This window comes from Salvelinus sp. IW2-2015, unplaced genomic scaffold (genome assembly GCF_002910315.2).
Source record: "Salvelinus sp. IW2-2015 unplaced genomic scaffold, ASM291031v2 Un_scaffold930, whole genome shotgun sequence".
NCBI lineage: Eukaryota > Metazoa > Chordata > Actinopteri > Salmoniformes > Salmonidae > Salvelinus > Salvelinus sp. IW2-2015.
The window spans coordinates 386,419-394,810 of NW_019942653.1; the positions used below are offsets into that span (position 1 = coordinate 386,419).

General features: G+C 47.2%; 1 pseudogene; it reads right to left on the reverse strand.

The window, feature by feature from the left end:
* LOC112069198 (glutamate receptor 3-like) overlaps positions 1–8,392 on the reverse strand; it is a 64,728-nt pseudogene that overhangs the window by 14,591 nt on the left and 41,745 nt on the right.

Sequence of the window (8,392 nt, forward strand, 5' to 3'; positions counted from 1 at the left end):
CTAGTGTATAGTATAAGTTGCAGTATAGTACAGTATTTGTATAGTTAGTAGTTATAACAATAATGTAAAGTGTGATAAGGTAGTTGGGACTACCACTACTAGGGCTTATTGTTAATATTAGTTGATCTATTATGTTTAAGGAATTTTAGGGGAATATGAGTAGATAGATCAGTAAGGTTAAGAGAAGGAAAGAGTAAATAATTGAAAAGGTGGCATGAGGGGTTAGGTAGTTGAGAAACTGACGTGTGGCGGACGGGGACCCTAGTCCTACGTTGAGAAGAAAAGCAACAATAGAAAACACCATGCAACATTCATCACAAGTGACAGGGCAACTTTTTAAAGGCACATGGGAAAAAACTGTTGAACTGTTAAATTAAAATGACAACAACCTGTCGGGAGAGGACAGCCACACAGGACAGAAAAGGACCCAGCACGCAGGACAGAAGGGCCAGCACACAGGACAGAAGGAGCAGCACGTAGGCAAGAAAAAGGACAACACACAGGACAGAAGGACATCACGCAGAACAGAAGGGCAGCACACGGACAGAAGATCCAGGCCACGCAGGACAGAAAAGGGCAGCACGGCGAGAAGGAAGGACAGCACCCAGGACGGGAAAGGGACATCACACAGGAACAGGGGAGAGGACAATCAGGCAGGGGGGACAGTAAGGGACAGCACGGTAGGACAGGCGGGGGGCACGGACAACACGACAGGACAGAAAAGGGACAGCACGTAGAGATACACAGACAGGGCAGAAGGACAGGAAAGAAGCCCAGGACAAAAGGACAGTACACAGGACAGAAGGCCAGGACAAAAGGACAGTACACAGGACAGAAGGCCAGGACAAAAGGACAGGCCAGAAGGAAAGATAGAGTAAAATAGAGTAAGAGAGACAAAGGTAAAATGGTTGTTAAACTGCAAAACTCTTAGCTACACCCTGGAATGGATTCCCCTTTGGTTTAGGAACACCAACATTAACATGTATATAAACATCCATAATAACAATTATAAATCAACCTAGATATCCAAGAACAATAAAAGACATGATACCGTTACCTCTTTGTGTCCATTCCAAAACAATAAGGAAGAGAAGAATAAGAAGAAGGGCCAAACACAAGACATCAGGGTAGGTGGAATACTATAACAACAAGGAGAATATCGTTATATTATCCCACCCACCTTAATGCTGAGCCTTTGGGTGTGGCCACACCGTATCCTTTTGAGTCGAGGTTTCCGCCCACTTTCATGGTGTCGCAGGGTTTCCTCTGCTCTATGTACTCGTTCATGGTGGACTCCAGGAGGAAAGCAAACTTGCCCTTGGACTTTCGTACCCGGGCCACCCCGTCTGGCGTGGTCTTGACAAACACTGACGGTTCGGCCGATTTCATGTATGACCACATTTTCTCATAGACTGCTATTTTGGATCGCTGTTTAGACGGAGAGAGGGGGGGGAAGAGGAGAAGAGGAAGCATTGATACATACATGTAGTGATGACCCAAATACACATGTATACACCATTGAGAGAGAGAGAGAGAGAGAGAGAGAGAGGTGCAGTGAGAGGGAGAGAGAGAGAGGTACAGGGAGAGGGAGGGAGAGGGAGGGAGAGAGAGAGAGGACCCTGAACAATGAGAGAAACAGGAAGGAGTGATGCACAGAAACAAGAACCTTGCTATAGTACATTTCCGGCTCCCCTCTCTCCACTGGGATTCTCTGCCTCTGACCCTATTACAGGGGCTGAGTCACTGGCTTACTTGTGCTCTTCCATGCCGTCCCTAGGAGGGGTGCGTCACTTGAGTCGGTTGAGTCACAGACGTGATCTTCCTGTCCAGTTTTGCGCCCCCTCAGGCTCGCACGGTGGAGGAGATCTTCATGGGATATACTCAGCCTTGTCTCATGGTAGTAAGTTAGGGGTCTGTTGATATCCCTCTAGTTTTGTGGGGGCTGTGCTTTGGCAAAGTGGATGGGGTTATATCTTGCCTGTTTGGCACTGTCCGAGGGTATCTTCGGARGGGGCCACAGTGTCCCCCGACCCACCCCTGTCTCAGTCTCCAGTATCTACTCTGCAACAGTCTATGTGCCGGTGGGCTAGGGTCAGTCTGTTATATCTGGTGTCCTGTGTGAATTTAAGTATGCTCCCTCTAATTCTCTCTCTCTCCCTCCCTCCCCTCCCGGTGGACCTGGTCCCTGGGATCATGCCTCAGGACTACCTGGCCCCAGTCCACCTGGTTGTGCTGCTGCTCCAGTTTCAACTGTTCTGCCTGCGGTTAGGGAACCCTGACCTGTTCACCCAACCTACTACCTTGTCCCGGACCTGCTGTTTTCGACTCTTTCTCTCTCTCTACCGCACCTGCTGTCTCGACCTCTGAATGCTCGGCTTTCAAAAGCCAAGTGATATTTACTCCTGATGTACTGACCTGTTGCACCTTTTACAACCACTGTGATTATTATTATTTGACCCTGCTGGTCATCTACGAACGTTTAAACATCTTGAATAACAATCTAACAATGTTCTGTTATAATCTCCACTCGGCACAACCAGAAGACGACTGGTCGCCATTTAGAGCCTGGTTCCTCTCAAGGTTTCTTTCTAGGTTCCTGCCTTTCGAGGGAGAAAGCATCTGCATTGCTTGCTGTTTGTGGTTTAAGGCTGGGTTTCTGTATAAGCACTTTGTGACTCCGCTGATGTAAAAATGGGTTTATAAATGCATGTGATTGAGGAGAGAACCTTGCTAGAGTAACATCAGAAGGGGACATAGAGGAGAGTTTCCCAGTACGGTGCCTYGGGTTAGGCTTAGTATGCCTGCTATACAATCTGTAGGAGTGAAGAGAGGACTTCTAGCCATCTATAACAAGCAACAATTCAATTATTCAATGTCGCTGGATTCATTTTGGCAACACAGTTTCAAACTCCAAGCTTCTGAACCCTGGTCTGGGCCAAAGCAGAGACAGGTCTGCTGCCAAGTGGTGGTGTGTGTACCGTAGAGTGGATACTCTCACAAGTACACTGCAGGTTACATTTAGGAGGGTTAGTGCTATCTGGGATCCTTAGGGATTTGCCTACCCCCTAAAACCTAACCCTAAACTTAACCCCTACTCTTACCTTAACCATAAACATAACCCTTTTCTAACTTAACCTTAAACCTTTACATTTTAAAATGTAAACTTCAATGGAGTAGGGACATTCCAAGGATCCCGGATAGCAATTTAGGAGCTAGAGGATTACAAGGAAGTGGGCCAGTTGGCAATAGTCAATTGTACCAATGGGCCTATTGCCAATAGCCTACGTGTTCAGAGTATGACCAAGCTGTTGATATGGCAACACCAATCAGAGGCATTGTTCCAGTGGGGTCAAGGATCCCATTGTATGGGCTTCCCCAGAAGGGTCAGTTTAGGTACACATACTGAAACAGTCAAGGACTTCATTTTGCCAGATCAAAGATTTGAAGAGCATAAGGTGTAGTGTATTACTAACTGAAGCAGACATGTGTGGTAAGGCAGCACTTAGGTATAACAGTCATATTTCCTAAGAAGTCTTGAAGTTAAAGGAATCCTGAATAATGTCAAGGGAGACAAACACACTGTTAGTGACTGACATTCTCAGAGTTCTCAAGCAGAGTAAACAACACACCAACTCCACTAGTGAAGTAACAAATAGAGGCTGTGGAAATGAAATAGCAGCACACACACACACACACCACACACACACACACACACACACACACAAACACACACACACACACACAAAACAACACACACAACCACACCACACACACAACACACACAACACACACACACACAACACACACACACACACACACACACACACACACACATATATATATGAGTCCTGTGGCTTTGTGAGCAGAGTGGGACTTGTCCATTCTAAACATCAGATAGACCCATCAATGTCCCTAATTTATACTGCCCATCTCTGACCGTAAGGGATATTGCCTCCGACACATCACTGTTAATAAACAAAAGCATTAACCTTCACTTAACGAAGGCCCTACAGTAGTTGGCTCAGTGGGTTCCAATACAACCTGTTATGAGTCATCCATCATGTCACATCAGACGCAGAGAGCGGTGACGGATCAGACCAGAGGGGTGAGGATCAGACCAGAGGGGTGAGGTCAGACCAGAGGGGTGAGGATCAGACCAGAGGGGTGAGGATCATGCAGACCAGAGGGGTGAGGATCAGACCAGAGGGGTGAGGATCAGACCAGAGGGGTGAGGATCAGACACAGAGGGGTGAGGATCAGACCAGAGGGTGAGATAGACAGAGGGGTGAGATCAGACCAAGGGGTGAGGATCAGACCAGAGGGGTGAGGATCAGACCAAGAAGGGGTGAGGATCAGACCAGAGGGGTGGATCAGACCAGAGGGGTGAGGATCAGACCAGAGGGTTGCGGATCAGACCAGAGGGGTGAGGATCAGACCAGAGCGGTGCGGATTAGACCAGAGGGGTGAGGATCAGAACAGAGGGGTGAGGATCAGACCAGAGGGGTGAGGATCAGACCAGAGGGGTGAGTGTAACGTCCTGACCAGAGTTCTTATGTGTTTTGCTTGTTTAGTGTTGGTTAGGACGTGAGCTGGGTGGGAATTCTATGTTGTGTGTCTAGTTCGTCTGTTTCTGTGTCCAGCCTAATATGGTTCTCAATCAGAGGCAGCTGTCAATCGTTGTCCCTGATTGAGAATCATATATAGGTGGCTTGTTTTGTGTTGGSGATTGTGGGTGGTTGTTTCCTGTCTCTGTGTTTGTGTTCTGCACCAGATAGGACTGTCTCGGTTTTCACGTTTGTTGTTTTGTATTGTTGTAAGTGTTCACAGTTCGTCAAATTAAACATGTTGAACACTAACTGCGCTGCATTTTGGTCCTCTCCTTCATCCCAGGAAGAAAGCCGTTACAGAGAGGATCAGACCAGACAACAACATAAAACAACATTAGAAGTCACCATGATGAATGAATATATCTCCCTGTCTCCATCTTTATGAAAAAAGCTTGAAGTTTGGGGATGTGAGGTGATCCCTGTTCTATGGTAATGCTAATATGGGTTAAAGTTAGTAATATAAATCAGTGGCATAGGATTTGTGTTGTTTTGTGTAGACAATATAGTTTATTTTGCGCTCATAATTTGCATGAGCTAAAACATAGTTGGAAGGACATTATTGTTTGGTTTGAAGAAAAACTTCTGGAAAGACTGAGTGCGACTAATCTGCCTGGCAGTTAACAGAGAAACAAAAGGCTATCAGTGTGTTTCTGTCGGAACGTGCATGTGTGTGTGAGAGAGTGCATGTGTGTGTGTGAGAGAGTGTTTGTGTGTGTGAGAGAGAGTGTTTGTGGACCGGAATGTATGTCCTTACTTTGTACATGATGTTGCTGCTAATTTCTTCTATGGACCGGAAATAACTTCTGGACATCAAATCAGCAATTACTCACCTTGAACTGGACAAAGATTTTTTTCTATAACAAGTCCAACACAAAGGATATATCGCTTTCTCGGGAACGGGCCCAAATCCCCGTCATTTGCGTGAAGAAAAGACAGAGAGAAAGGGGACAGAGGTCGGGCTGCCTTCTGAGAATTCATAGGTGAGTGGGTAAACCACCACTACCATCTGTTCTATTGGCCAACGTGCGATCATTGGAAAGGAAACTGGATGATCTATGATCAAGACTATCCTACCAACGGGACATTAAAATTGTAATATCATGTTTCACAGAGTCTTGGATGAACGACGACATGGATAACATAGAGCTGGCTGGCTTCTCCGTGCATCCGCAGGACAGAGAAGCTACGTCTGGTAGGAAGAGGGGTGGGGGTGTGTGTCTATTTGTCAATAACAGCTGGTGCGCAATGTCTAATATTCAATAAGTCTTGAGGTAGTGCTTGCCTGAGGTAGAGTACCTTGTGATAAGCTGTAGACCACGCTATCTACCAAGAGAGTTCTCATCTATATTATTCGTAGCCATCTATTTACCACCACAAACAGATCCTGGCACTAAGACCGCTCTCAACCAGCTGTATAAGGCCATAAGCAAACAAGAAAATGCTCATCCAGAAGCGGCTCTCCTAGTGTCCGGGGACTTTAATGCAGGCAAACTTAAATCTGTTTTACCTATTTTCTACCAGCATGTCACATGTGCAACCAGAGGAAGAAAAACTCTAGACCACCTTGACTCCACACACAGAGACGCATACAAAGCTCTCCCTCGCCCTCCATTTGGCAAATCTGACCATAATTCTATCCTCCTGATTCCTGCTTACAAATGAAAACTAAAGCAGGAAGTACCAGTGACTCCCCCAATACAGAAGTGGTAAGATGTAATGGATGCTAAGCTACGGGACTGTTTTGCTAGTATAGACTGGAATATGTTCCGGGATTCATCCAATGGCATTGAGGAATATATCACCTCAGTTATTGGCTTCATCAATAAGTGCATCGGCGTCGTCGTCCCCACAGTGACCGTATGTACATATCCCAACCAGAAGCCATGGATTACAGGCAACATCCGCATCGAGCTAATTGCTAGAGCTGCTGCTTTCAAGGAGCGGGACATTAATCCGGACACTTACAGGAAATCCCGCTATGCCCTCAGATGAACCATCAAACAGGAAAAGCGTCAATACAGGATCGAGATTGAATCCTGCTACACCGGCTCTGACGCTCATCAGATGTGGCAGGACTTGAAACTATTACAGACTACAAAGGGAAACGCAGCCGCAAGCTGCCCAGTGACGCGAGCCTACCAGACAAGCTAAATGCCTTTTATTATCACTTCGAGGAAAGCAACACTGAATCATGCATGAGAGCACCAGCTGTTCCGTACAACTGTTTGATAACGCTCATGGTAGCCGATGTGAGCAAGACCTTTAAACAGGTCAACATTCACAAAGCCGCGGGGCCAGATGGATTACCAGGATGTGTAAACAAAGCATGCATGGACCAACTGGCAAGTGTCTTTACTGACATTTTCAATGTCTCCCTGACCGAGTCTGTAATACCTACATGTTTCAAGCCGACCACCATCGTCCCTTTGTCCAAGGAAGTGAAGGTAACCTGCCTAAATTATTTCTGCCCRATAGCACTCACGTCGGAAGCCATGAGGTGCTTTGAAAGGCTAGTCATTGCTCAAATAAACAGCATCATCCCGGATACTCTAGACCCACTCCAAATCGCATCCTGCCCCAACAGATCCACCGATGACACAATCTAAATCGCACTCCACACTGCCCTTTCCTACCTGGACAAAAGGAACACCTGGACAAAAGTCAATGAATTCTGTTCATTGACTACAACTCAGCGTTCAACACCATATTGCCCTCAAAGCTCATCACTAAGCTAAGGACCCTGAGACTAAACACCTCCCTCTACAACTGGATCCTAGACTTCCTGATGTGCCGCCCCCAGGTGGTAAGGGTAAGCAACAACACATATGTCATGCTGATCCTCAACACTGGGGTCCCTCAGGGGTGCGTGCTTAGTCCTCTCCTGTATTCCCTGTTCACTCACAACTGCATGGCCAATCATGACTCCAACACCATCATTAAGTTCGCTGATGACACAACAATGGTAGGCCTGATTACAGACAACGATGAGACAGCCAATAGGGAGGAGTTCAGAGACCTGGCAGTGTGGTTCCAGGACAACAACCTCTCCCTCTCTCTCTACAAACATATCTCCATTATCTCTCTACAGACATATCTCCATCTCACTACAGACATAGCTATATCCAGTAACATTCACCTTGTTGATCTGACGTAGCCTCTGGGATGAGGATACAATGACTTCAATTGAGGGATGGATGGAGAAGGGTTGTGTGGAGGGAGTAAGGGATTGATGGAGAGAGGAAGGGATGGATGGAGAGTTGGAGGGAGGAGGGATTTGTGGATGAATGGAGGCGAGGGAGGACGGGACTGGAGTAGGAAGGGATGGATGGAGGGTTGGAGGGACGAAAGGATGATGGAGGATTAGGGAATGGATGGAGGGTTGAAGGGAGGGAGGGGTGATGGAAGGATTAGGGGATGAAGGGATGGATGGAGGGTTGGAGGGCGAAAGGATGATGGAGGGTTGGAGGGAGGAAGGGATGGAGGGAAGAAGGGATGGATGAGGGTTGGAGGGAGGAAGGGATGAGGGAAGAAAGGGATGGATGAGGGTTGGAGGGGATGAAGGAATGAGGAGGGTTGGAGGGAGGAAGGGATGGAGGGAAGAAGGGATGGGGGAGAATTGAAGGGTTGGAGGGAGGAAGGGTGGAGGGAAAGAAGGGGATGGATTGAGGGGTTGGAGGACGAAAGGATGATGGGGGTTGGAGGGAGGAAGCCATGGAGGGAGAAGGGATGGATGAGGGTTGTGGAGGAGGAAGGATTAGGAAGGAGAAGACAGGGATGGATGACGG